The following is a 27,687-nucleotide window of genomic DNA, read 5'->3' as shown; positions in this document are numbered from 1 at the left end:
CAGCAGTAAGTCTTAAAAAGATTCTAATTCTTCTCCATCCCACTTTTCTGTTTGCTGTCTTTGTCACTTTTGGAGATATTTTCCCTCACTTTCAGTGAGAGTGTGACATTATATAGAAGAAAATATCCCTAAAGGGTGCTAAAAAAACATATCAGATGTTTTAACCCTGTCCTACTCTACCCAAAACTAGAAAGAATGTTTTGAATAACTTTGTCTAGCAGGTGGAAGGTGGAATTTTTGAAAAACATTTTTGAACAACAGAATGTACCTCACTTATTAAAGAATAAATTAATTTACAACAAATATTTCAGATTTCACTAGATGCTAATATTCCTCTGAAATTCCATTTATTATGCCTTCCCATCAGGGTTCTTGTTTTTGCTTCACTCTCCATAATGCTCTTCGCATCCCTGAGAAATATAAAGAGCAGGTGAATGGTTAAACCTGCCATCAATGAGGCAAAATTGATAAATCACAAGTATATTTCATGACTTGATGCTTACTTTAGTAGACACAAGTGCCAATAACCCATCACTATCCAATCCATTCAAGGCATGTTGTAAAAATTCTATCCAATCTGCAAAACCACACAGCTTTTATGATATCGAAATAAAATAAATTACATTCATGAATATAACATTTATACACAAAATATGTACAAGTCGAGTCCACTGCCGAAGTACAGCATATGCCCTTCACTAAGCAATTTTCATTTTTTATAGCATCAGATATTTTGTTTCTCAAGCTGTAAAATATGAATACATTTACAGAATGGCGAACGGATAAGAAGTAAAGAGATGCGTGAGACTGAGAAATGCTACTCTCTATACTTAGCTTTCTTCTAGAGAGAGAGAGCAGCCTTTTCTATTAGCTCATTAACACAGCTTAATGGCGTCCTAGTTGCCATTGTGCTCCATATTTAATGACGGAATATATAGCTTCTATAAACAAAGGCAACACTGTCCTCTGGATGTGATCATCTAATGGGAAAATACTTCCCCAAACACTGGAATGTGCACGCTCAGAGCCATGTGATAAATGTACTTCACAATCCACAGTTTACACATAAAACGTTAACATATAAAATTCTAATAAAAATGACAGAATTCAAGGCCAAGCCAATGAAGATGCTTAAAGATCCCGGACCTGGAAGAAGGGCAGGTGAAGATGTCAATGCTGGCGAGGAAGCAAGGGAAGGGAAGTTAAGTCCTGACTAAAAATGTATATATTACGTGAATCAATAGGGTATGCCACCATTACTGATTATCAACATTCAAAGTAAAAAAAAAATCAATACCCAATAAACCATTGTAAATATAATTAAACAATGAGACTATAGATTGCCTGCTGGTTCATGGTTGTCTATTTAGGATTAGATGAGAATAATTTGAAAATGTAAATGATACATTTTGGCAAATATGTTTATTCTTTAAAATATTTTATTACTAAACTGTTCTGCCTCAAAACAAATAAATAAATAAATACAGCATAGAACAAAAGTAGCTCTTATTACTGAATGAAAAGTTACTTAGCCATTCCTCCAGAAACTAAAAAGAGTTAAATTGGTAGTAAAGTGGTAGTAAACTCTGCTGTGTTATTTTACCTACAGGTAAGCCAATAACAAAGCTTACCTGTAGGTAAAATGAGTCTCTCTTAAACATGCACCGTTTGGGAGATTTTTGCATGTTTTACAGATGGTGACGTAATTGGCGCATGCACACTGTGATCTGAATTTAGGGCACAGTGAATGTGCCAAAAATCTAGGACTCTGAGCTGCTGCCATGCCTGCCGTGCACATGTGAGGGAGTGACGGCATTGCAGCTCGGCCATTCAAATGGCCGGAGCCCGCAAACCCGGAAGGGAGACCAGACGAAGATGGAAGCCCTGTCAGTGGCTACAGCGCACTGCTGGAGGGCTTCCTTTAAGAGGTAAGTCTTTCATAATGTGCTAGTATGTGATACATGCTAGCACATTATGATATTAACTTGCAGGTGAACCGTATTATTATTATTTTTTTATGCAGACTTTACTACTCCTGGATTAAACAACATCAGGTAGAGAAGTACTGTGCATCTCTTGAAAGGCTGTAACAAGAAACATCAAGGGCAGTGAAGAACAATGGTGGAAGCTGAAGGTCACTATCCTTTTCATCATAGGAAAACTCATAGGAAAGTTATTTGTAATCTGAATGAGCTTAACATCATTTACACACATAGCATACATTCACAGAACTCCAATGTACCTTCAAATATTTATCATTGATAGTACATAACTCCTTCTTTATGTATTTAGAGAAAGTCATATAACAATATCAAGTCTCTGTGTATTTAGCTGTTTTTCTGAAGTTTCAGTTTAACCCAATAGCTTAAAGTGGAACTAAACCCATTGATTTAACTGTCTCCCAAAACAGTTACATTTAGTTGTAGTTTTAGTGTAGTTGTAGTGGTTGTAAGTCATGGGTGCTCAACCTGTGGCCCTCCAGCTGTTACAGAACTACAAGTCCTATGAGACATTGCAAGCCACTGACAGTTACAATCATGACTCCCAAAGGCAAAGGCATGATGGGACTTGTAGTTCTGCAACAGCTGGAGGACCACAGGTTGAGCACCCATGTTGTAAACCTTTACTCATACCAAGTGAAGTGACCGGCCTTAGGTGATACACAGAGATGAAGCAAATCCTTGTACATACTGTAAGTTGCACCTGTTTATCTGCAGCCATCTCTTCTCTACAGCCTTCTAAAGCACACATTTTACACAGCAACTCTCAGAAGTAGAAAGCAGAGGGCAGGGATCTAACATCACGCATACTGCAAAGCTAGAGCAAAGAGCTCTGTGAAACATGATAGCTTATTGAAGGGAAGGGACACACCCCCTCTACACAGACTCACAGGTTCATAGAAAAAACATAGAGCTGAGACTGAATCACTTGCTGTTTGTTGGAGGTGGGTGGGCCATCTCTGGGAAGGCTGAGGTGTCGGGTTAGAGTCTTTTCAGAGACTTATGCAGACAGCAGAGGGATCCGACATCAGACAGTGAGAAGCCATACTCTGTGCTTTTGATTCAGATTAGTACACACTATAGAATGATGTGCTTTGTTCATTTTTCATGTCTGAGGTTTACAACCACTTTAAGGCATGAGAACTGTCACATTTGCTTGTGTTCTCAACTAAACTTTCAAACCATCAAATTGCTGTTGTCATAACAGGTCACATGTGCTGCACCATGGCAACTGCAAGGCAAATAGAAGCTAAGATGGCAGGGTCCTTCACTGTAAAGGATAGGGGGAGGGTTTAGTTCCAATTTAAAGTGGAACTAAACACATCGATTTAGCAGTTTAGCAAAACAGTTACATTCAAGACATACTTGAATGATAACTGTCAGAGCTGCTTGTTCTCTCAACCAGAACTGTAAAGCCATCAAATGGCTGGTGTCATAAAATGTGCAGGAACATGGCAAATGCAGATCAAATCGAGTCTAAGATGGCTGCTTCCTTGGAAGTATAGGAGAGTTTATGTTCACTTTAAAGCATACTGTATATGAAATATACCTTACCTGCCCCAATTCTGTTCAGCCAGTTTCCTGATTTACACACCCTGTCAAACTTCGCAACCAGGGAGATGCCTCTTCTCTTTCCTAATTCAACTTTGCAGCTTCCAATGTCATCTCTGTCACCAGCCTTCTCATTGGGAAAAGAATCATATCACACTGTTGACTCACTATTCAATGAGCGGGCAGTTGACACATGAAGCTATAAAGCCAAGTGAGGAAATAATAAAGTCATGTCTATTGACTGTGGCCGAGATGAGCAAATCACAAACTGCTTCAGAAGAATTTCTAATTCTATTGGAGGTAACACAAATCAGACATGCAGATTTGAAATGTGTATTTAGCTGTTTACTAGGAGTTCCATTTCATGTTAGTAATAATTACCTGATAATAAACTAGCTTAAAATGCAGAATTGTGTCAGTCTGGTGGCATTAGCAGGAACTAACACATGATATCACAAGATGATTCAGCACCATCATAAAACTACTATCAATCAGTCAATTCATTCATATTAGCAATACAGCCACTTCTAAAAATCCATGACACTAAAAGCCCCCTTTAAATTAAATTATTCTGGTGTAATGCAATGAAAACACAACCAGTTCTGCATATTCAGCTCTTCAGAAAAAATTCTATCCTTCATTACTGAAGGAAAATGCAAAAATGTAATTGTAGTGTGGCATGATGATAATAAAGCATACTAATATTTTTAACATTCTATTATTTTGTTAATAATTTTCTTTTTATTTACATCTTTTACTCAAATTACCCCCTTCCCGCCGACCGCCTTTCGGGCCTTTAAGAGTTCTAAAAGCCGGGGGGAGGGGGGGTATTCAGGCCATGTGACTGCTGTGATTGTAAGTATGCATCAGGAGCTTACGGATCCCCGCTGGCTACCATGCTGGGAGTGCGCAAGCAGTGCACTTTCACTGCAGTATGTTGTAAACACTGGGCTGCATATACAGGTATGTGCCCGCTCAGCGGCAAGGCCCATCTGCCAAGAAGGCCTCGTATATTGCGTAGGGCCGGCGCCAAGGAGTTCATCAACTTAATTTGACTTTTTTGTCTTTCTCAATCTTTTCAACATGGAGAAACCCTTGAAAAAACATTCTGGTCTCGGGAACCCCTGCAAAAAATGACTATATCTACAACTCATGAAACAGTGTGATGGTCAGTGGGAAGAATCGCCTTAGGTGTCTTGCACACAGGAGTAAAAAATGCTGAGATTTTTACTGATCTGAACTGAGATGTATTGTTGTCTATGGGACACTGCACACAGCTGAGTAAAGGTCAGTAATACAGCGCTGAGTACAGAACCGTAAAACAAAAATAGAAAATTTTACATTTGAGTGCAGTAATTTATTCGCATACACGTGTTTACTCGTCTATAAACAAGTTTACGCAAGTATAAATGAGTATATCACAATGCTGGCAATGAAGAAGAATTTTACTCCTCTATACTTGTCTATATGCTTACGCACCTTTACTTACTTATACCTGACATTACGCAGATCTTTACACATAGTGTTTTTCCCCTTGCACACGGCCATCACAAGTTCCTTAGTATCAGTAAACTATGACACCCGTGTGCAAGGGACCTTACACTTGTGGTCAACAGGAAGAATGACCCCCCTTACAAATACAGTGGAACCTTGGATTACGAGCATAATCCATTCCAGGAGAATGCTTGTAATCCAAAGCACTTGCATATCAAAGCGAGTTTCCCCATAGAAGTTAATGGAAACAAAGATAATTCGTTCCACATTGACTTCTATTACATGCAATACCGCATGTGGACAGAGGTGGGGGGCACCGGAGATCCTCAGAAATACTCGAGGACAGCTCGGCTGAACTTAGAACACCTCGGAAAGGCTCGGAAACACTCAGGAACTGAGTATTTCCAAGTGTTTCCGAGTCATTCCGAGTATTTCTGAACCGTTCCGAGTGTCCCTGCATCTCTGGCCAAATGCAGTACTGCACCGCCCATTAGTGTGAATTCTGCTCGTTTTGCGAGCAGAACTGAGTCAGATTTAAAAAAAAAAGTTGCTTGTCTTTCAAAAAGCTTGTTAACCGCGTTACTCGTAAACCAAGGTTCCACTGTAGCTAAAAAGATCAATGGTGTCAATAGAAACTTATCTGAGAGGTAGAAATTGCTCATTACTCTACTACTTTAGCAGCCTCTGGAGGAACCCTAAGGCTCCATGGAACCCCGGTTGAGAAACCTGATCTAAGTTATCAAATATGTAGCGGTAACCTCGTAAGGGCTGCTGATTTGATTACTTAGCAATCCGCCAATCACCCTGCTGCCATCCTCCTCACGATCAATTAACTCAAAGAACAGTCAGTTTCATGGTTTTGTCATATTTATTGTGGGATAACTTGAACTAGGGAAAGAGGTGACATGAGATGTCCATAGTATTTAACACATTGCACATAGTATGTAGTTATTCAGTGGCCGTGGCCTTGCAAAAACTGGATAGACTGCTTGCACCTCAGTCTCTTCCATTTGAATTAACTCTTCTGCAGACTATTACTTCTACTTTCCTTGTAAAATCCTTACTGCAAAACATTCTATTTCTTCACATCCATTTGAACAAAGAAGAATCAGTCTGAATAATTACTCCTTGTTGACCATGATGGGATTGTCCATGCGTATCAAAGAGCCAGAAGCGCACACTGCTTCTCCCCGATGGCCCAGAGAATCAGACAGCCACATAGTCTTTGGAAGGCACTACCATTGTGCTAACCAGGCCGGAGATGACTTGATATCTCCACACGACGACCTGACACATGGCAGTGAGCAGACCACTGCTTTCAGCCAGTCCAGGACTATCAACGCTGTGTTCCCCGGCCACAGCATTCTGCACTGAACTTTCTTTAGGAGGATAATAGTTCTGTGTCCCCGGTCACAGAACGCTGCTCTACTCTCCTCCGCTTAACGGCTACCTCTTCCTTCCAGATCTCCTCCAGCATGCAAGTCCTATGTTCCCCAGTCACAGCAGCTTGATACTTCTTTAAGGATGAAAATCTTTACCTTAAGCTCCCTCCTGGTGGTTCCTCCATCCCTCCTGCGCACACGGCGCATCCCCACGTGGGGATGCCCGGAACAGCAACTCAGTACTCCATTGTCTGTTCCTTCTTTCTAGAACTCCTCCCTGGAAGCATGTGACCCCAGCTTATATAAGAGGCCTGCCCCCTGCCAATACCGCAAGATAATTGGTCAGGGCTCCTCACATGAGCTGCCTGCCACTCAGATCTCAAGTCCAACCCCTCTTCCAGAACCATCCATCTGAAAGCAGGGGAGGCATCACTGAGTTAAAGCACAGGTGGCCACACCCCCCACTACACTGAACACTCTCAGTCCCAAATCACAACAACCAGGCCCAGCCTAAAGCACAGGCCTGGCTAAATGTACCTGCACTTGGGCCCTGAGCTAAAGAAAAACTACTCTAGCACCTACCTTTAGGTAGAGGGTGCTACATATATAACAAAGAAAACATACTTTTTACTGCCAACAGTACAAATCAATAGATTTAATTCAGATTCCATATTATGACAAACATTCCCCATTGTCTAACACTACAAACATGTGCTACAAAAAGTGGTATTAAACCCAAAACCAAACATGAATTATATTGCAGCTCAACAATCATTAGATGCATTGATCTGGCCAGTAACACAAGTCCTCTATTAGTGAGACACCACTCTGTATGAATGAGAAGAGGAGGCACAACAAGACAGAAGCATTGTCAGTTTGGGGGTAGGGTAGATTTAAATGCATTAGCAGATTTAAATACACTAAAAAACTGAAGCCAATCTTCAGCTCACACGTTATAATCAGTTACAGCAAAACGTTTTTTACCTTTTGGGATAAAGGTTTTACATGAATACATAAAAGCTGATTATTTAAGCACCCCTGTCATTGTTAAATGGTTTGTCTCATCCATAATACATTTTGCTTTAGAGCATGTGCTTTTGAAAAACAAGAAACTTGCTGGCTGGATCACCAGATGAAAAGAAAAGAAAAAAGAAAGCCTAAAAAAATAAATTAATGCAGCCATCACATCTAAGAACAGGCAGCAATATAATAAATAAGCTGCAATATAATAAATGTTTGCTTTTGGGCTTAATACCACTTTAAACAAAATATATAGTGGCCGTACATTTATTTATTTTTTTCTTTCTTTAGTACTGAATTTTAAAAATGTTTTCTTTTCAGTGAAAAGTTTGTTAAAAATATTGCTTATGAACATTATGGTCTTCTATCTAGTCAGTAGGTGGAGTTGTAGTCTCCCTTTTACATATGAAACACTGTATCAGTTTCACCTTATCTTAACTCTACTTTTGTTGAGAAAATAATATTCCCCTCTGGGCGATCTATATACTGTACTTTGCATTTTAACAAACTTTGTTGCAGATTCCTACCATTTGTTATTCTGAACAAATAGCTGTTTGTTTGCCTGTGTCTATGTGGAAAGTGAATCTAATAATCTAATCTTATAATTATTAATCAGCTGCTGCAGTTGCAGGGTTCTAATGAGGAAAGTGGCAGGGTCTGCATACCTTTAGACATAATTTCCCATTGGAATTATCTCACCAAAATGCCCTTTGTGTTGCAGGGGATGCCCAAAATCTCCCTTGTCTTGCAGTGCCAACTTCTGGAAAAAGCAGAAAACCAATCACACAAGCCAATTGACATATCTGGGGTGGGTGGGAGATAACTATCTTACTCAGGCCTGTCCAGGGCCTCTGCATTATCTGACTACATCTGCATGCTGGCAGGGTACCTGGCTTCCATGGCCCAACTGCACTGGGATATATATGTCCACGACTCGCTTATGACATCACTACAGGAGGGCTCTAGCTAAAAGGGACCTAGCACCTGATTACACTATTTTCTGTTACCACAGATTATTCTGGGACAGAGCCACCTAGTTGCAGACTAGCTAACTAACAAGTTCCTGTGCAAAACTACATTTTTCTAATTTGCAAGACATCTAAATGGGACTGTGTAGGCAATTACAGAACTATACATACATAAACATTATAGTTAAAAATACATTTCTACATCTTTATTTTTACAAATCATCATTAAAACATCAATCCCTTCATTGGGAGTATCAAAAACAGTTGAATACACTGATGTGTTATAAGAACATAAAAGGATCAACATCACATTATTACACTTGATATGATGTGGTACATCAAGTTGTCATTTGCTGTCAAAGAGGTAGACCCTCACAGTAAACTTTCAACCGGAATTATCCAACACGTTTTGAACGCTCAACTACAACACATTCTTCCTCGGGGAAGTACCACAATAGTGACCAACTATGATTTCATCCTGGACTCCCTAGATGGCACATGGACACAGGGCGCAGAGGAGGAGAGGACAGATCCCCATGTAATGGAACCAAGAGTAGACACCTGTTCATAATCCATCAGGAAACACTATTTCTAGATCTGTTAAGGCTTCAGTTTCTCATCCGAGGCCACATTGGCCAACCTCCACCTCCATGTGCGTGACATCCTTCATCTGCGGCTGTGTGACCAATATACTTGGCAACCATTTACCTACATTTGAAGTGATGTACTTGGCAACCATTTACCTACATTTGAAGTGATATACTGGCAATCGTTTACCTACATTTGAAGTGATGTACTGTTCTTGGCAACCATTTACCTACATTTGAAGTGATATATTCTTGGCAACCATTTACCTACATTTGAAGTGATATACTGTTCGCTAAACTTTTCTCAGTTATTCTCTCAGTTAAGAACCCTTTATGTATGCACAGTTTCAACCACTTTTTCACCACTCTCAAAATGTACCCTAATGTATTTTGCAGCAACCATCAAATTAACACTGACTAAATTTACTATAAGGACCATTGACTTATTTACCCAAGGTGACAATATTCTCCCTCAATCATCTCTCCAAGGGTGAATATGATCAGTTGAGTTAATCTCTCCTTTTAGCAGAGGATTTCCATGCCCTTAACTTTGCTCTCCCTATTCCACATCTTTTTTGTGAACTGCTGCCAAAAACCGTTAAAGCCGAACTTTAGGCAGATATAAAAATACCAATTATGTGTTCATTAAATATCATTAAATGCATTTTTAAAGCTGATTTGTAGCTATCGCTATCCTAGTTTTGTTATACATAAAAGTAATTCCAAGAAAAATTCTTAGAAACTGTGTAATATCTCTCAATAGCAATGCATTGCTTAAAATCTTTTACTTTTACCCCTATAGACATCCCAGGCCGTGCAGAATGGGTTGTTTGTGGTTGCTGTGTCCTGGCATACCCAAGAGTAGTAGACCCCTACTCTCTCAAACAAAATATCTATTTTATCTCTTTTTTTCAGTTCCATTTAGTTAACATTATTGAGTGGGCAGAGCTTGTCCAATGTTTATTACTGCAATAAGCACACACAGTGCAAATGACACTTCTCTGCAAAAAGATCTTCCCTGTGTCATGGGGTAGGCAGGAGAAGCATTATGTGCAAACAGAAACAATCTGAAATTTTTAACCCCTCTTAAAGTGTTTGTTAACCCAAAAAAAAAAAAAAAAAAGGTCCTGGTCCCTTAGGTAGGCCATACATGGGTCGAATTTCTAAAAAATTTTCTTTTGAAAATCTTATCTAAGAATTTTCGTTCGTATTTCGCACCATTAGTGGGCTGCCGATCGAATTTTAGTAATCGTACATGTTGGAAATTTTTCAAAAAACAAACGATTTTCTAATCAATAATGGAAGAATTGTGCGAGAAATATAATAGAAAAAGAAATTTGCATGTGCAAGAAAAGAAAATTCCCGGAAAGAAAAGAAGATTCCCAGCCACAAAAATTATTTTCTGTAGCAACATGAGGTGAAATTGAAGGCTTGTTTGGTTGAATTTCGAAATCAATGGTGGCATCATCGGATCACAAAACGCGCACATTTTCTGATTTTTAAAAGAAAGTTCTTTCAAAATTCAACCATGTATGGGGAGCCTTAAAGCAGATTAAACTGCACAGTGCTTGTGCTGTGTAATCTGCCCCCCTCTAAACTGTAAAAAACCTGTCTGATCCTGCCACTTCCTGTATCCCCCTCTCTGCGCTGACCACGATAACCAGGGCTACTGAGCCCTGACCACCCTTGATCAGGGTACGTCCCTCCGTCATCCCTTCCCCTTCAATATATTCCCCATTTGCACTAATACATTGTTGCAGTCTTGTTTTTCACTGGTCAAAAGCGTAGAGAAAATCAATTTCTGTCAGCTGTTTCAACACATCCACCGTTTTCTTCTTTACAGCATCAACTGACTCAAAACGTGTCCCTTTAAGCACTGATTTAACTTTTGGGAATTGATTCTCATGTCCCTCGCTGAATCTTTTGTGCCACTCAAACACACGCCCACGAGACAGGCCGTCATACCCATAAGCTGTAGTAAGCATTTTAAAACATTCTGTTGGTGTTTTGTGCAATTTTACTAAAAATGTCAAATTGACACGTTGTTCAACTTTTAAACCTAGCATTTTTTCGGCATGCTACAGAAAACACAAACCAACTAAATGGCGATTTACAATCAACTGAACGTCATAGAGTGTTGCTGCTTGTCATGCAGGTTCAAAGATGTTCAAGGTCACCATGCATGCAGTTATAACCGGTTTTGACTGCTTTGTTTACTAGGTGGGTTCACAGTCTCGTTATTTAATAGCCATTGTTGACCCCTCCTTCTAAAACTGCTACTTGCTTGACTATCGCTAGCTTAATTGCTAAATTACTGATCTGGAATTAGGCATATACAGTAGCTCTGAGAGTAAGAAGAATTGTGTTCTCATGATCTGCATGTTCATTCCAGATTTGTGGGCTCTGCTTGAATTTTCAGTGAAGAAGAAGTAGAGTGTACAGGAAGACATAAACACATAATGCATTTCTGGCAGGGTCAACATGTATTTTTGGACTTATAAAACAGGTGTAACAAAATGGATTTATGCAAAGTCTCTTATGTCAATAAACTTCTTAAACCTCTTCCTATTTCCCCCTAGTAATTTTTCTGTAAAATGCCAAGAATGGAGCTTGGTGCCAGAGATGATAGCAAGCAATTCATTACAGCCATTGTTTCTTCTTCATGGGCCTGACACAGGGTTGTCTATTTGGAACTCCAGTGGAGATAAGAGCTTCATTATTTTTCTTTGCTGATTTAAATGGAAAACTCAGCTTCAGTAGAATGATCTGGCCTGGTCTATACTTACAGGTTGTAAGTATGCGGGGCTGTAACTTAATCTTGTTCCCATTCGGTATACACATAAAACTGATCAATGTATTCAATCACAGAGAAGCAGTCAGGGGAGTATGGGCTATATAAAATGTTCTTTGCCAGCCATGTAAGTGCCACTTAATATGCAATTAGTACACAGTTTAAAAATAATGTTAGGAAGTAAATAACAGACACTTAACAGAAGTAAATATGTCCAGGCTCATAAAAAGTCTATATTTACCACTGTCATCTAAAGAGATCAATATGGCACCATTTGTTGAATTGTTCTTCACTTGGTTTTATTAATGGTAGATAACTGGCTTTCGAATCCTGGCAATGTAGACGCATTTGTGAAAATTACAAGAAATACAAGAGCCAGTGTTGTACATTACCTTCTAACACCAACCTCCTAACATCTGCCCTGCCACAAAGCTTTATCAGTCCTTCATTCTGTTAAAAAATCTTACAATTTTACCTTTGGTCCTCTTGGCAAAGCTTTTAATTTCCTCTTCACTTACTATAATATCTATCTTCCATGCTCCCTGTTTTCTATTGTCATCTCTCTCTATTTTTAAAACTAGGAGGCAGGGTTCATTGAAGAGAGTAAAAAGGAAGTCATTGGTGATGGCATAGCTATATGGGAAGTGCCCCAGATTGTGGACCTAAACTGTTTTTCTTTATATGTGTCCCTTCACCTTCCAGAAAAGTGTTCTCTTCTTAATGAAACCCCCATTTAAAAGCTCAGCAGTAGCAGGACATCTGAAGCCATGCTCATCAGGAAAGCTACTGAGGGTGGCACACAAATCAATGACACGTTCCAGTTCTGCTGGGCACAGAAAATGTGATATCACACATCTTACCGCTAAGTACAAGGGACACATGGCAAAGTATCCCTGTGCTCAGGGCCGGGACATGGAGGGGGAAGAGACAGAAGGGGCATATACCCTGAATGCAGTGTTGGTATGTGGAAGGGGGCACACTGGGACCTTCAGTCGCTACATTCTAATGTACCTCACTGACAGGATACAGGCCCTGTTTTTATATGCTTGCATGACCTTCCTTGAACTAAGGTGCATCACAATGTGAACATATCCTGCTTATATTCCCTTCTTTTAAGTTATGTTTTGATAACATATTATGCCAAACTTGTTTGTACATTAATTAAATGCATATATTTAGATTTTGTTTTAAACCTGTTCCACCACTTCCTGATAAAGAAGTCACAGGACCTGAGAAACGTATTAAAGAACTGAACCCCTGCTCCCTAGGACAGATTTGCTATCAATTGTCTAAACAAGATTACATGTGATCTCACTGTCAAGCAGTTGATGGAGGAAAGATTCTTCTTTCTGGCCCTCCAATAACAGCCTGCTATGGATGGAAGAGAGTGGGTGCCCAATGAAAACACACATCCATCTCAGCGGGGTGCAGCTGGGGTATGAGGATAGCTTCCCCATTTTTTTAATGACCCCCTTAGAGCCCCTTAGCCTCCTCCCTCTGTTAAAGCCCTTTAGCCCTCCTTGTTCGCTCAAACCACCCTTAGATACCTTTTGTCATGGCCTGGGATCAGGCTCAGAGGCCAGTGGCTGCAGCAATTGAGAGGTTCACAGATAACTCTCTGAATATATACAAGCAGATCCCCTTAGAGGATGGCATGGGCTCACCTGAGGCGCTGGGTCTAAGCTCTAGCTGTTCTTCACCAAAGTTTGTGATGGTGGAGATGGGTAAAGGCAGATTGTGGCCCTCTGAATTGCTGAAAAGAGCAAGTGGTGGGGGGGGGGGGGGGGGGGCAGGCAACGGATGAAGCAGATAAGGAATGAGAATGTAGCTGATGAAAAAGCCAACAGGTCAGTCACAAGTATGTTGTAGTAGCTGGATGGGATCAGATGGAAATAAAGTAGATGAACAAGCCAAGGGTCAATAACGAATGGTAGCGAAGATAAGGACAGCAGTAGATATGCAAGGAGCAAGATATCGGTTGGAAAGAGCACAATAATCTGGCAGACAGGAAGTGCAGGGACCTGGCTTAAACCAGGAAGTTAATGGGAGGAGCAAAGCGACAACGTGACACAGCGAGAAGATCTACAGCCAGACACTGGTCCTAGGTTCAGATCCGGACCCTGACAAAACGCCTCTCCTTCCAAGGACATCCTAGGACAGTGATGGCGAACCTTGGCACCCCAGATGTTTTGGAACTACTTTTCCCATGATGCTCAACTACACTGCAGAGTGCATGAACATCATGGGAAATGTAGTTCCAAAACATCTGGGGTGCCGAGGTTCGCCATCACTGTCGTAGGATAAGGTTTGTGAGCAAACCTCTGGTGGAACTCTTTTGTCAATCTGGGAGCATGAATGTTCTTCTTAGGTTCCCAAGAATTTTCCTCTGATCCAAATCTTTCCCACTGAAGCAGATACTTTGCTCCTAAAGATCCTGGAATCAATAATTTTTTCAACCACACATTTTTCTTCACCCTGTACCTCAACAGGTGGAGAAATTTTCTCCAGAAAAAAGTATTTTCATTAAATTGAGTGAAAAACAGGTTGAATCTTCATACTGTCAGGAAGTAGGAAGTCAGGAAGAAAGGCGACCAATTTGATTTGAGCAGAACTCTGGAAAGGTTCCACAATCTTTTGACCCAACATAGCAAATGGAACATGAACCTTCAAATTTTTGGTAGATAACCAAACTTTGTCACCCACATGAAAAGTAAGGAGTGATCTGCAATGTCTGTCAGCAGCCTTCTTGTAATATTCCTGAGCCTCCTTCGAAATATCAATCAATTTCTCCTCAATCTCCTGTAATGTAGTTAATCTATTGGTAACAGCAGGAGCTAAAGATCGGGAGATCAGGAATAAAAACTGGATGATACCCGGTGTTTAAGAAAAAAGAGTGTTGGGAAATGGAGCTATTTTTAGAATTGTTATAAGCAAACTCTGCCGTAGGAAGATAGCCCACCCAGTCATCTTGAAGATAACTAACAAAGCAACGTAAGGAACTGCTTCAAAGTTTGATTGGTCCTCTCCGTCTGACCATTTAACTGAGGATGAAAAGCAGAGGACAGATTAATTGCAACACCTAAAGTTGAGCTAAAACTTTTTCAAAATGTCAAAGTAAACTGTAATCCTCTGTCAAACACCAGATCATCAGGAATGCCATGTAGTTTAAAGGGGTTGTAAACCCTTGTGTTTTTTCACCTTAATACATCCTATGCATTAAGGTGAAAAAACTTCTGACACCCCCCGGCCCCCCGTTTTACTCACCTTCATTCCTTCAGCGGAGATGCACTCTTCCTCTCTGCCTGGGATTCTCAGCTCTTGATTGGATAGATTGATAGCAGCGCAGCCATTGGCTCCTGCTGCTGTCAATCAAATCCAATGACATGGGTGATGGGGGAGGGGCCAAGTCCGGCATTCTGTGTCTATGAGCGCTTCTCCCAGGGCGTTTACCGATGCGGGGAGGAGCTGTGAGCACCACTGGGGGAACCCAGATAACGATGATCGGGGCTGGTAGCGTGAGGAGAACAAAAAAGCCGAACACTGGCGGCTGTGAGAGGGACATCAGTCCCGATCATGGAGAGCCTCGGCAGAGGCTTCTGTACCCAACAGTGCCTCCTACCAGTGCCCACCAGCGCCACCTACCAGTGCCCACCAGCGCCACCTACCAGTGCCCACAGTACCACCCATCAGTGCCCACAGTGTCACCAATCAGTGCCCACAGTGCCACCTATAAATGTCACCAATCAGTGCCTCATCACCAGTGCTGCCTATCAATACCACCTACCAGTGCCCATCAGTGCCACCTACCAGTGCCCACCATTGCCCATTAGTGCCACCTATCAGTGCCCACCAGTGACATCCATCAGTGCCACTCACCAGTGCCACCCATCAGTGCCAACCATCAGGGCCCATCAGTGCCGTCTTATCAGTGCCTATCAGTGTTGCCTTATCTGTGCCTATCAGTGTCGCCTTATCTGTGTCTATCAGTGCAGCCCATCAGTGGCCATCAGTGCAGCCCATCAATGCCCACCAGTGCAACCCATCAGTACCCATCAATGCAGCCCATCAGTGCAGCCCATCAGTGCCCATCAGTGCAGCCTCATCAGCGAATATCAATGAAGGAGAAAAATTACCCGTTTGCAAATTTGTATAACAAACTATGAAACATGTTTTTTTTTCAAAAATGTCTGTCTTTTTTTTGTTTGTTTAGCAAAAAATAAAAACCCAAGTGGTGATTAAATATTACCAAAAGAAAGCTTCATTTGTGTGAAAAAAATGATAATAATTTAATTTGTGTACAGTGTAGCATGACCGCACAATTGTCATTCAAAGTGTGACAGTGCTGATAGCTTAAAATTGGTCTGGGCAGGCGGGGGGTTTAAGTGCCCAGTAAGCAAGTGGTTAAAGACGTCACAAACCATCAACTTTGCAGTTTTTTCAGCAGTGGGCACTCCTTTAACTGGTATAAAATGAACAGTCTTAGTGAGACAGTCAATGACTACCAGTGGTCATTTCTTTTGAGGGTGAAAGATCGACCACAGAGTCCATAGAAATTGTCCCCCATGGTCTCGATGGAACAGGTAGTGGTTGAAGTAACCCCAAAGGAGAAGACTGGGGTGTCCTATTGCATGCACAAGTCAGATAGGAGGCCACATCCTTAGGAGAATGATTGAGAAATGGGTCATTCTGATACCTGTCTCTGAGAAGATTAAAAAATGTCTTAGAACTTGTGGCCCCTAGAAAGTTCTTTTGAGGCGTACATTCAAGATTGGTTTCCTGGAGAGGCCAAGACAACATCCATGATAAGGCATCAGCCTTACCGTTCCTTGATCCACGGCGCTATGAGTAATAAAATTGAACTGGGAGAAGAATAGGATCCAGTGTGTCTAGATCACTATCTTGTGGCATAGCAAATGCATTCTAAATGTTTACATTTGATCAATGAGGACAGTACAAGATACTTCCAGCAGATGTCCTCACTCAGAAAATGCTTCCTTAACCACTTCCCACCCGGCCTATAGCAGAATGACGGCGATGATCGGAGGTGCTTTGTGTCAGTCTGACACACTGCATCTCCGATCGTGGTATGGAGCCTCTGATGGAGGCTCCTTACCACGTGATCAGCTGTGACCAAGCACAGCCGATCATCGCGTGAACAAGGAAGTTCCGGTAAACGGCATTCCTTGGTTTGCGCTGACAGGGAGAGCCGATCGGCGGCTCTCCCTGTCAGAGGGGGGGGGTCCGTGCTGATAATCAGCACATTGATGAAGTGAAAGTGAGCTGTCGATAGACAAATTGAATGTCCATAGTGGAGCAAAGGATTTCACAGCTTTCAACAATACATTTAATAGGGATGACAAAATGAGATGATAAAGAATTAACTTTATTTACTTCATGAATCATGGGAGAGACTCACTAAGAAGTTGAGGTTTTTTGTTCAGACACCGTAAGGTCAGTTGCCACAATTGTTCTTTTGAACTTATTGGAATATTAACTGCATAATGTCTGTTTTTGTTTTATTTAGCCATTTTGATGCCTGTACTGCATGGGCATAGACTTTATGTTTATTACCAAGTTCCTTCTGTTTGCTGTGCCTCTTCACCATGCTGTGTATTCATCTAGGTAGCTGCAGACAACCCACTGCTAAGCTAAATCCTTACATTATGTACTCCGCAACAGAGCATATACCCTGACGTAAGTGCAACTTTGCCTCAGAAGTAGGGCAAAGGTTAGAATCATCGAAAACTTGATCCATGACAGGCACAAAAGAATTGAAATGATCCAGGATAGCATTTTCTTGCTCCACATAAGGAGAGGCCTAGGCTAAGGCTTCCTCAGTCAGGAGGTTGATAATAAACAGCCCCTTTTGCCTCTTGGAGGTAAATGCAGCAGGTTGCATCTCAAAGTACCGTATATATGACTTTGATTAAGGAAACCTCTGTAATGGAGACAGTCTCCATTGAACTTGAGTGGTAAAGACAAACATGCGTTAGTAGCTACAGCAGCAGTATCTTGCTAACGCATGTCCCGTAGTTATCTATGCAGATCAAGGATGTCCTCTTGTAGCCCTTTCACTTCAATTTGTATTTCAGAAAAATTTTCTTGGTAGTTAACACCAAACCCTTGCACCTCAGTGATTTGCTGATGAGAGGAGCCAAAGCAGCTGCTACATAAGCCCCCATGTTTTAGGCCAGATTATTCTGTAACAGTACGACAACAGGCTCAGAGGCTAGTGGCTGTAGCAGTAAAGAGGTTCACAGTTAATCAGCTGGAAATATACAAGCAGATCTCCCTAGCAGATGATGCGGGCCTTATCTGAGGCAAGGGGTCTAAGCAGTAGACAGTCTTCACAATAGTTCCTGATGGTGGATATGGTTTTTGCTGCATGTTAATGCCAGGTCACGGCCCACTGGATTGCCAAGTGAGCACATAAGAAGAGGGGGTCAGGTAACGGATGAAGCAGACAAGAAACAAGCAGAAGCGTAATCTGTGAACAAGCCAAAAGGTCTGTAACAAGTAGTAGCTGGAGGGGATCAGATAGAAGCGTGGTTGATGAAAAAGCACAGGGTTATCAATGAGTGGTAGCAAAGAAAAGGGCAGCAACAGTTATGCAAGGAGCAAGATATCGGCTGATGAGAGCACAGTAATCTGGCAAACAGGAAGCACAGAGACATGGCGTAAATCAGGAAGTTCTTGGGAGGAGCAAAAAGTTGAAGATTCACCAGAAACAAAATACAATGTGGGCATGTTTCATTCACTAGCAAAGTCAATGACGCTCTGAGACACCAATCTCTTTTGATACATACTATGCTCACATAGTGAATTTGTAAACTTACCCCAGGCTGTATCATTTTAATTTATGACTGATTTATAATGATTTATTTTTATTTATGTGACCAACATAGAAAATGGTTTCAGGTTTTCAGACTCCTGAGTATCCACATACGCTTCTGAGGTTTCTGTGAGCTGTACTTGTTATAACTAGCAGGTATACTCCAGTCAGAAGGCTGTTGTTTGAATGCAAAGAAGCTATTTTACGGCATGTACAGACCACGCATAGCAACCACAGCAAAGTGATGAAGAATGGGAATTAAATAGGTTTTAGAAAATGAGCCATGCACAGCAAATGTGTCACAGTTAGCCAATGTGAAATAGGTGAACCCGGTCTTTAAACTGACACACTGTTGAATACACAGCATATTATAAAATAAGCTAGAGACCTGGATGCCATTTACTGGTTAGGGGGAAGGCACTCCATTTATGTGGGAAAGATACAAATTAATAAAGAAATAAATGATAGCAGAGTACTGAATATTTAGATGGCAATTTGCATGCCTCTCATGCTCCAAAATGGAAAGTATTATCAGTTAAAACTCGTGTGCTAAGGTCCCCTTTGGCAATTCATCAAAGGAAAGTGGTGAGGAACCACAGGATCTGAACTGCTTTCTAGAGTTGGCAGTGTAATTAATAGCAAGCTGCATTCATCATTCGCAATCAATACCTGGGAGGCATCCCAGGCAGGGATGAGAAAACCTGCATAAGCTATCAGGGTAATAATTATGTGAATTCCAGGATATTATTTCACCATTCCAAACTTTATGCTCTAAGATTTTCTCCTGAAGGTCTGAGGTGCACTGGGCAAAGCATCTTAAACACTTGCTAATAAAAAGAAAAACTTTTCACGTTCAGATAGAAATAGATCACCTCAGAAAATAATTGCACTCAAGCGGCAGTGAGATTGCTTCAAGTTGCCGTGATTTAATATGAGTGTGAAGATAAATGTAAGGAGCAAGACTGTAGCTTTGTCTTTGCTGTGAAGACAATATTTTAGTACTGAAAAAAATTAACCATTCAGGGAAAGAAAAAACATATTATTAGTGTGCAGAATCTGTAAACTTCTGGCAAACTGGAATTAATACATGGGGACTGCTTCTAAAATTGTATGCAGCCAGGCTCCTTGTCCAGGCCCCCTGCCTAAAGGCATAACCTTGTCTGTAACCTCTATGTAAATGACACTGCACTGGTCCAGGATCCACCCTTGGCTATGGCTGGATGGTAAAGAAGCAGCAAGCGCATTCCTTTGCAATGTAAAAGGGTCCTGATTGGCTAAGACTTCTGCCCCTATATCCTCCAGTCTACATGCTGCTGCATAGTGGATTACAGAAGGCTGACTGCAGGACAAATTTAAGAACTTATGCTAGTTGCAAAAATATAGGTAATTATTTTGATTGATTACATAGCTTTAATACATTGCATTTTCACATCTGTTTGGAGCTTAACAAATGTAACATTTATTGCGCATGAAGTATAATGCTATTAGATTCCTATTAGATTGTACTCTCTCTGAAGCCGGGCCCTCGTAATCCTCTTGTATGGAATTGTATTGTATCTGTACTGTCTCCCTTTATAATGTAAAGCACTGTACAAACTGTCAGACCTAAATAAATCCTGTATAATAATATTAATTACTTCACAGCTTTTATGTCTATGCATGCTCTAGGACTATTGCCCGATGGGGAATGATAAGGATCTGCTTGTTGCCTTAGGGGAACAGAGCTGTGTCTATAGAATGCTGAGTCTATCTACACTAAAAACAATTAAGAAAATATTCCAAAGATAGAGCTGCATTCTCTAGTATGTTGAACTAAACTTTTTCATATGCCATGTAAAGAAAAAAGTCCTTTGTGCATATGAACTTTTAGACCCTGGACTTGCTGAAAAACAGTGTCTGGCGTGCTTTCTCGGTTCTTGGAAACTGCTCCCTGGCGCCCAATGCAATATACAGAAACACTAGGTTAAGCATCAGCTTCAGGCAATCTTAATATGAATTCAAACTGCAGCATCTGTCCACTTTTGAAGCTGGAGTCCATTCACTTATGTATATCACTCTATCATACACACCCCTACTGCGAGACTGTCTGATCTGGAGTTTTTACACATAGCCTGGATATACTTATCTACCCAATATCTATGTCTAAGTACCTTTTCAGTAAATCTGTGTTCAGTTGAAAAGCAATTATAGAGTATGCATTTTTATCTTGATCCTTCTGCCTAAGTTTCAGCAAGCTAGGTAACAAATTAAACCTCTTTGGCTTTCTATATGATTCAAGAGATATTACTGATTAAAATACCAAAGAGTTGAAATGTAGAGCCTGATAGCAGGCCAAGTTCAAAGTGGAATTATCCTAAAATGTAAACATATAACACGCAGATACAGTATATGACAAAGATATAAATAGGCCAAACGTAATACCTTATATTAGATGGCCAGTCTCAGCCTTTCTCCATCAGGAGCAGCCATAACAACCTCTTCCACAGTATATGAAACTTTGCTGTATGCAAAAAAACAAAAGAAAATGCATATATATTATTACAGGATTTACTGTATAAAGCGCCAACATTTTCTACACATGATAAAATATCTGCTCTTCAGGTGGCATGAAGTGCAACTCCAACTATTAGGTAGAAGCTTTCAGGCTTTCATTGACGTCTCTTTACCCATCAGATAGCATTCCTTCTCACTTTCTATCCCATAGAAAATGGTTTCATGAGAACAGGAAGTGAGAGTAAATCTCTCCAGCAGGGACACAACAGCAAAAACACTTCTTTGAGAAGACTGGGTGAAATCTTGTTTTTTTATTGTTGTCTGTGCCCTCGTACAAAATTTACCTTCACTTTTGTGTCTGTAGTCTGCTAATCTGGATGAAGGAGAGCTGTTGCCAAGTAAACCAACTGCAGACCTCTTGTTCTTTTTTCCAGAAAACCAGAAATTTCAAAGTGCTGAAATTGAGAATATGATTGATGTTACATCAAGGGTGTAAGCAGGTGCCCCCAGACTGATCCCTGTGGTAAATGTTTTCTTGCATGTTCTATTCTTGCGAGATTTAGTTATTTTGTTTGCATGTCTTTGTAAAAAGTCCATATTCCAATGTAATGTTATTATACTACTATTGTGCCCGACTTCACCTTGTGGGAGTTCGTCAGGATTCCAAATAGTATGGGACTACATGGACTTAAAGCCACCAGTTATGGATTTATACTGCCAAGTATAGATTTGCTACCAATTATGGGCTCTTGCCTTGATAAGGACTGTAATTGACTTTCACACCTAATTAAGGTATGACTACCTCATAGGGCACAAGGGAGCGCACAACTAAAAGGGCATGTAGAGGATTTTGTACAGGATTGTGTGTCAAAGATATCTTTTGAGAACTGTTCCTTTGTTACCCTCAACTACTTTAATAAAAATGTATCGTTAAGCCAATCTACCTAGTCTGAACACATCAAAGGGGTGCATGCACAGCGTATTCAAGAACAGGACTTATTTAAAAAGGATGAGAGAAGTTAGAGAAGATACCGTATAGCAGTCTAATGAGCAAAGAAGCTGTTCTAAGGAGTCTATATTGCCGTACTAATGGTTAGCCTACATGTGTCTAATGCTTAAGCAACCAATCAGCCAGGAAGTGGGTGACTTGGCATGTGAGATGGAGACTCTGGTAGTGAAAGGGTTGATTCTCGGCCCGTTTACTGGTGACCAGTTCCCAAGATGTAAGGATCATCCTCGCAGCACAGATAATCTAGGGACCTAGCCTTGGAGTCACAAATGATAAAGTGAGGCCTTGGCAGGAGAACAAGCATGTGTTTATGAGTAATGTGCATCCTGTATCCAATAGCAACATGCGGATCATAGTCACCAAGAGTAAGCTGATGGGACTGCGTTGGTGTTGACTGGTACAAGCCCTGTAGTATGGGCTCAGAAACGGTGCACTCCTGGGGAGAGGCAAAGGCTAACAGAAGTTGTGTCCATAATGCATATGCAGCCACCAGGGCTGGCCCTACCATGGGTCCCACTAGGTGGGGCAGCGCCAGGGCCATCTTTAACATGGGCAAATGCCCTGGGCCCAGTCCCTGTTTTTTTGGGGGAGAGCAAGGGAGGGGGCGGGTCCGGGAGCACCACTGACTCTCAGACCCCTTCCCAATGCAGTCTGTATGGTCGGGAGAAGGCAGAGGCTGCAGGTGCAGCTAAGTAAAAGGTTTGGAGTGGGAGCGACAACGCTGAGATGAGCTGGCTGGCAGGTAGGTCCTTCTCCCAAATGCGATGTGCAATTAAACTGGTTGCCCGTGGATTGTCTGATGAGGCTGCACTGATGGACACTGATAGGCTGCTCTGATGAGGTGGCACTGGTGGACACTGATGGGCACTGATAGGCTGCACTGGTGGGCAATGATAAAGTGGCACTGATGGACACTGATGGGCACTGATAGGCTGCACTGGTGGGCACTGATGAGGTGGCACTGATGGACACTGATGGGCACTGATAGGCTGTACTGATGAGGTGGCACTGATGGAAACTGATATGCTGCACTGGTGGGCACTGATAGGCTGCACTGATGAGGTGGAACGGATGGACACTGATAGGCTGCACTTGTGGGCACTGATGAGGTGGCACAGATGGACACTGATGGGCACTGGAAAGGCTGCACTGGTGGGCACTGATGAGGTGGTACTGATGGACACTGATATGCTGCAGTGATGGGCACTGATGAGATGGTACTGATGGACCCTAGCCTGAAAGATGGGGTTCCTGATATTCACTACCCACATATACCAAGGACACAAACAATCTGAAGTTGTAGGACAGCCCAAAAAACGTTCAATTTTTTTGCATACTTTTTTAACAGGGATCAATAAATTGTACAATTCAGGACAGGAGCCAGTCTAGTAAAACAAAGAACACATTATTCACTCAGAAAGTCTCAACTATTATGTGGCAATAATTATTTTTTTAGGTACACTGGTAACTAACTACTTTTGAGTGGTCAAGCCCTACTAATTATTGTCAACCATGTTTTAGGTTGATAGTCTCGATAAGGAAGGTAATATTTATATTACATGTTTTTGCTATGTAGTGATTCATGAATTGGGTGGTGTAGTGACAAACAAACATCAAAAGAATATAAAAAAGAGGTTAAAAATCCTTGCATGGTGTATTCAGAAAAATGGGTCTGAGAGTCATGGTTTGAACTTGAAAATCATAGCATGAATAGGCAGATGTTAGTTCTTCTAGGACTTTAAACAAGGAATGTCTGTCGAATGCCCAGCTAAAGAAACTTGCATGGTTTGGCAACTGTAAACCCACTGTAGGACTTTCTCAGCTTCCACAAGTCTCACAGCCATTGTTTAAGGAACTAGGTATTTTACTCCTGTTAGAGAGAAGCAAGCCTGTGGTCTTCCAACATGTGATATCTGAACCCAGGGATGTCCTTGATGGGATACTCTTCACTTGATTTGGGAGCTGTAAACTCTAAATAGGTGCAGTCAAGGAGACAACAGAGGAAAACAGAGAACAGAGGATTTTGCCACTCACTGAATAACAAACTGTCAGGCTATTATAGAGACATGTACAGTATCTTAGCAAATGCAGCATGCTTTAAGGTGCATTCAGATTGCGTTTGAGATTTGATATTCCTCTGAAGTGCTTACGTGGTCAGTGGCGGTTGGTGCTCAAAATTTTGGGTGGGTGCAAACAAACTGAAAAATTCTGAAAGATACTGAAAAAAACACATCAATTGCAGCCTCACTGTTCCCATCAAATGCAGCCACTGTGCCCATAAAATGCATCCATTTTGCCCATCAAATGCAGCTACTGTGCCATCAATTGCAGCCAATGTGCCATCAATTGGAGACCTCCCCATTTGGGTCCGGACCGGCCAAGCTGCATTCTGCCCCTCAAGACAGACACTGTCAGCACATGTGAGACCTGCTCTACAACACATTGCTGTTACATCCCATGAGTGTTCCCGGGCGGGTGGCTTCCCGCTGTTTTGAAATACTGGATTCTGCATTAATAAAAGTTATTTTCTTTACAACTGAAGTCTGTGTAATTACTGCCACCCTACCACTCTGCACCTCCCCACAAGCAGGGCTGTACATTGCACTTATTCCTCCCACAAACAAAAATGTTGCAAAGGATGCACTGTACCTAGATGAACTCGTGTGCAAGGGGCCTTACAATGACATATAACAGTGAAGACCAAAAACATGGTTAGGCATAAACTTGCTGACCGGGCCTTTTTCTGACATTTACTGTTTACAAGTTAAAATCAGTATTTATTGCTAGACAATTACTTAAAACCCCTAAACATTATATATTTTTTTATGTCACACTGTTTTTTTTCTGCGGTGGTTTTTCAAATGCAATTTTTAAAAAAAATACACTTTAATGAATAAAAAAAAGGAAAACATAATATATAATTTTTTTTTTATAATAAGAAAGATGATGGTACGCCTAGTAAACAGATACCTAACATGTCATGCTTTAAAATTGCTTGCGCTCCTTGTCATCATACTACGGTACTTAAAAATCTCTATAGGAAATGCTTCAAAAATCTCTACAGGTTAACATTTTAGAGTTACAGAGCAGGTCTAGTGCTAGAATTATTGCTCTTGCTCAGACATTCCCAGCAATACCTCACATGTGTGGTGCAAACACTGTTTCCATCTGTGGGTGTGACCTAGGCATGCGTTCATTACTGCGCTCAAGCACGTGGGGATATATGTGCTTTGAAATTATTTTTTATTTATTTGATCATATTTTAAAATTTTTACACTGTCCCTTTAAAAAATAACGTTTTGATCACTTTTGTGATGTAAATGTAAACATCCTTTGTGATAACAATAGAGCATAACAGGTTCTCTTTATGGAGAGATCTGGGGTTTTTCTTTTATCTCTTGCTTTAAAGTGGGGTTCCCATTTAAAAAAATTAAAAAAAATAAAAGTCAGCAGCTACAAATACTGCTGCTGACTTTTAATCGGACACTTATCTGTCCCAGGGTCCAGCGATGCGGGGGATCGAAGCCCCGCTCGCCCCCCCTCCGCTCGGTGGCGCCGGCATTTTAACTGTGGGCGCCCGGCTGTGGCTTCACAGCCAGGCACCCATTGCGCATGCGCAAGCCACGCGCCGTCACTGGCCCCGAAATCATCTGGGACCAGTCACGTGTCCCAGATGATTGACAAGAGGGAGGGGGGAAAGGCGATCTCCCTTCCTGCGCAGAGGGAAGTGATGTCACCAGTCCAGGCACCGAAGAAGGCAGACTACGAGGGACCCCATAGCAACAGCCATTTAGAGGTGAGTAAAAAAATGTTTTCCAAATGTTTTTTTTAAATTTTTTTAAGCACATTACTCATTTTTTTTGGGGGGGGGGTGGAACTCCACTTTAAGAAAAAAAATGAAAACATGTTTTAACAATGCTCGAGAACCGGAAGTGACATGGACGTCGCTCCGGTCCTCCAAGGGCATAGACATGAGTGGTGGTGATCTTGCCATCACTCATTTCTATACTAAAACACAGCTGATGCCGGATGGTTCCCAGGTTTGGTAAGGAAAGCCCAGGAACCCACCAGGAAGCGGCAGGAGGGGTGGGGCACACCTCTCCTGCCGCTTATAAAAGTGATCCCGTGGTGAGTCCGCCGCTGGGATCAATTTTATGGGAAAGCTGACCACCTGAAAAAAAAAAAAAAGTTAAGGGTTATGGCATCTAGCTGCAGCCATAACCCCAGTATTTAACATCAACAGATGATGCATATTTACAGTTAGGATAACGACAACTGGTTAAAGATAAACGTAATAGCTATTTTACTAGGTAAAAAAAAAAAAATTAATCTGTGCTTCTTTTACTATACTAGGCATTGTAGCATTTTTAGTGTTGTCTTCTCTGCTGCATTCTCTAGAATTTACAACGCTTAAGGCAAAGAAAGAATATTCTAAGGTTCTGCAAGGCCGAAGGTGGTCTAGATAGCAGTTTCACATCAAAGACTGAGGGATTCCCAACAAGGTTCAGAGATCAGCAGCTGTAGACTACAGGTCTGTTCCTCCCTGACATAGCAATCACATACCTCCCAACATTTTGAGATAGGAATAAGGGACACTTACTACCAAACGAATGTAGGCATAGGACACGCCCCCTGCCACACCCCCTTAAAGAAGAATTAACCAAAAAAAAGGTTAATTAAATTCACAAGGGCTTTTTTTACCACTACTATTCCTTTATATTGTCTTTAACCACTTGACAACTGAGCACTTAAACCCCCTTAATAACCAGACCAATTTTCAGCTTTTGGTGCTCTCACATTTTGAATGATAATTACTCAGTCATGCAACACTGTATCTATATGAAATTTTTGTCCTTTTTTTCACACAAATAGAGCTTTCTTTTGGTGGTATTTAATCACCGCTGGGTTCTTTATTTTTTGCGCTATAAAAGAAAAAAGACCGAACAATCTGTAAAAAAATACATTTTTCTTCATTTCTGTTATAAAATTTTGCAAATTAGTAATTTTTCTTCATATATTTTGGCTAAAATTTATACCGCTACATATCTTTGGTAAAAATAACCCAAATCGGTGGATATTATTTGGTCTTTGTGAAAGTTATAGAGTCCAAAAGCTATGGTGCGAATATCTGAAAATTGATCATACCTGAAGTACTGACGGCCTATCTAAATTCTTGAGACCCTAACATGCCAGAAAAGTACAAATACCCCCCAAATTACCCCTTTTTGGAAAGAAGACATTCCAAGGCATTTAGAAAGATGCATGATGAGTTTTTTGAAGTTGTCATTTTTTCCCACAATTCTTTGCAAAATCAAGTTTTTTTTTTTAACTTTTTTTTTCACAAAATTGTCATATTAGCAGGTTATTTCTCACACACCGCATATGCATACCACAAATTACACCCCAAAACACATTCTGCTATTACTCCCGAGTACGGCGATACCACATGTGTGAGACTTTTACACAGCGTGGCCACATACAGAGGCCCAACATGCAGGGGAGCACCTTCAGGCGTTCTGGAGTGCCCAGGCCAATTCTGACATTTCTCTCCTACATGTAA

At 41.1% G+C, this 27,687-nt stretch overlaps 1 protein-coding gene across 4 annotated transcripts in view; it reads right to left on the bottom strand.

Annotated features, from left to right (window-relative positions):
* RARB (retinoic acid receptor beta) overlaps nucleotides 1–27,687 on the bottom strand; it is a 1,235,115-nt gene that overhangs the window by 1,026,353 nt on the left and 181,075 nt on the right. For all 4 annotated transcript variants that reach the window (XM_073630253.1, XM_073630251.1, XM_073630250.1 and 1 more), the window contains exon 2: nucleotides 21,047–21,125. The gene's annotated coding sequence lies outside the window, so the exon portion shown is untranslated. The remainder of the gene's footprint in view (nucleotides 1–21,046; nucleotides 21,126–27,687) is intronic.

This window comes from Aquarana catesbeiana, linkage group LG05, assembly GCF_042186555.1.
Source record: "Aquarana catesbeiana isolate 2022-GZ linkage group LG05, ASM4218655v1, whole genome shotgun sequence".
Lineage (NCBI taxonomy): Eukaryota > Metazoa > Chordata > Amphibia > Anura > Ranidae > Aquarana > Aquarana catesbeiana.
This window is presented reverse-complemented; position numbering and strand designations above follow the sequence as displayed.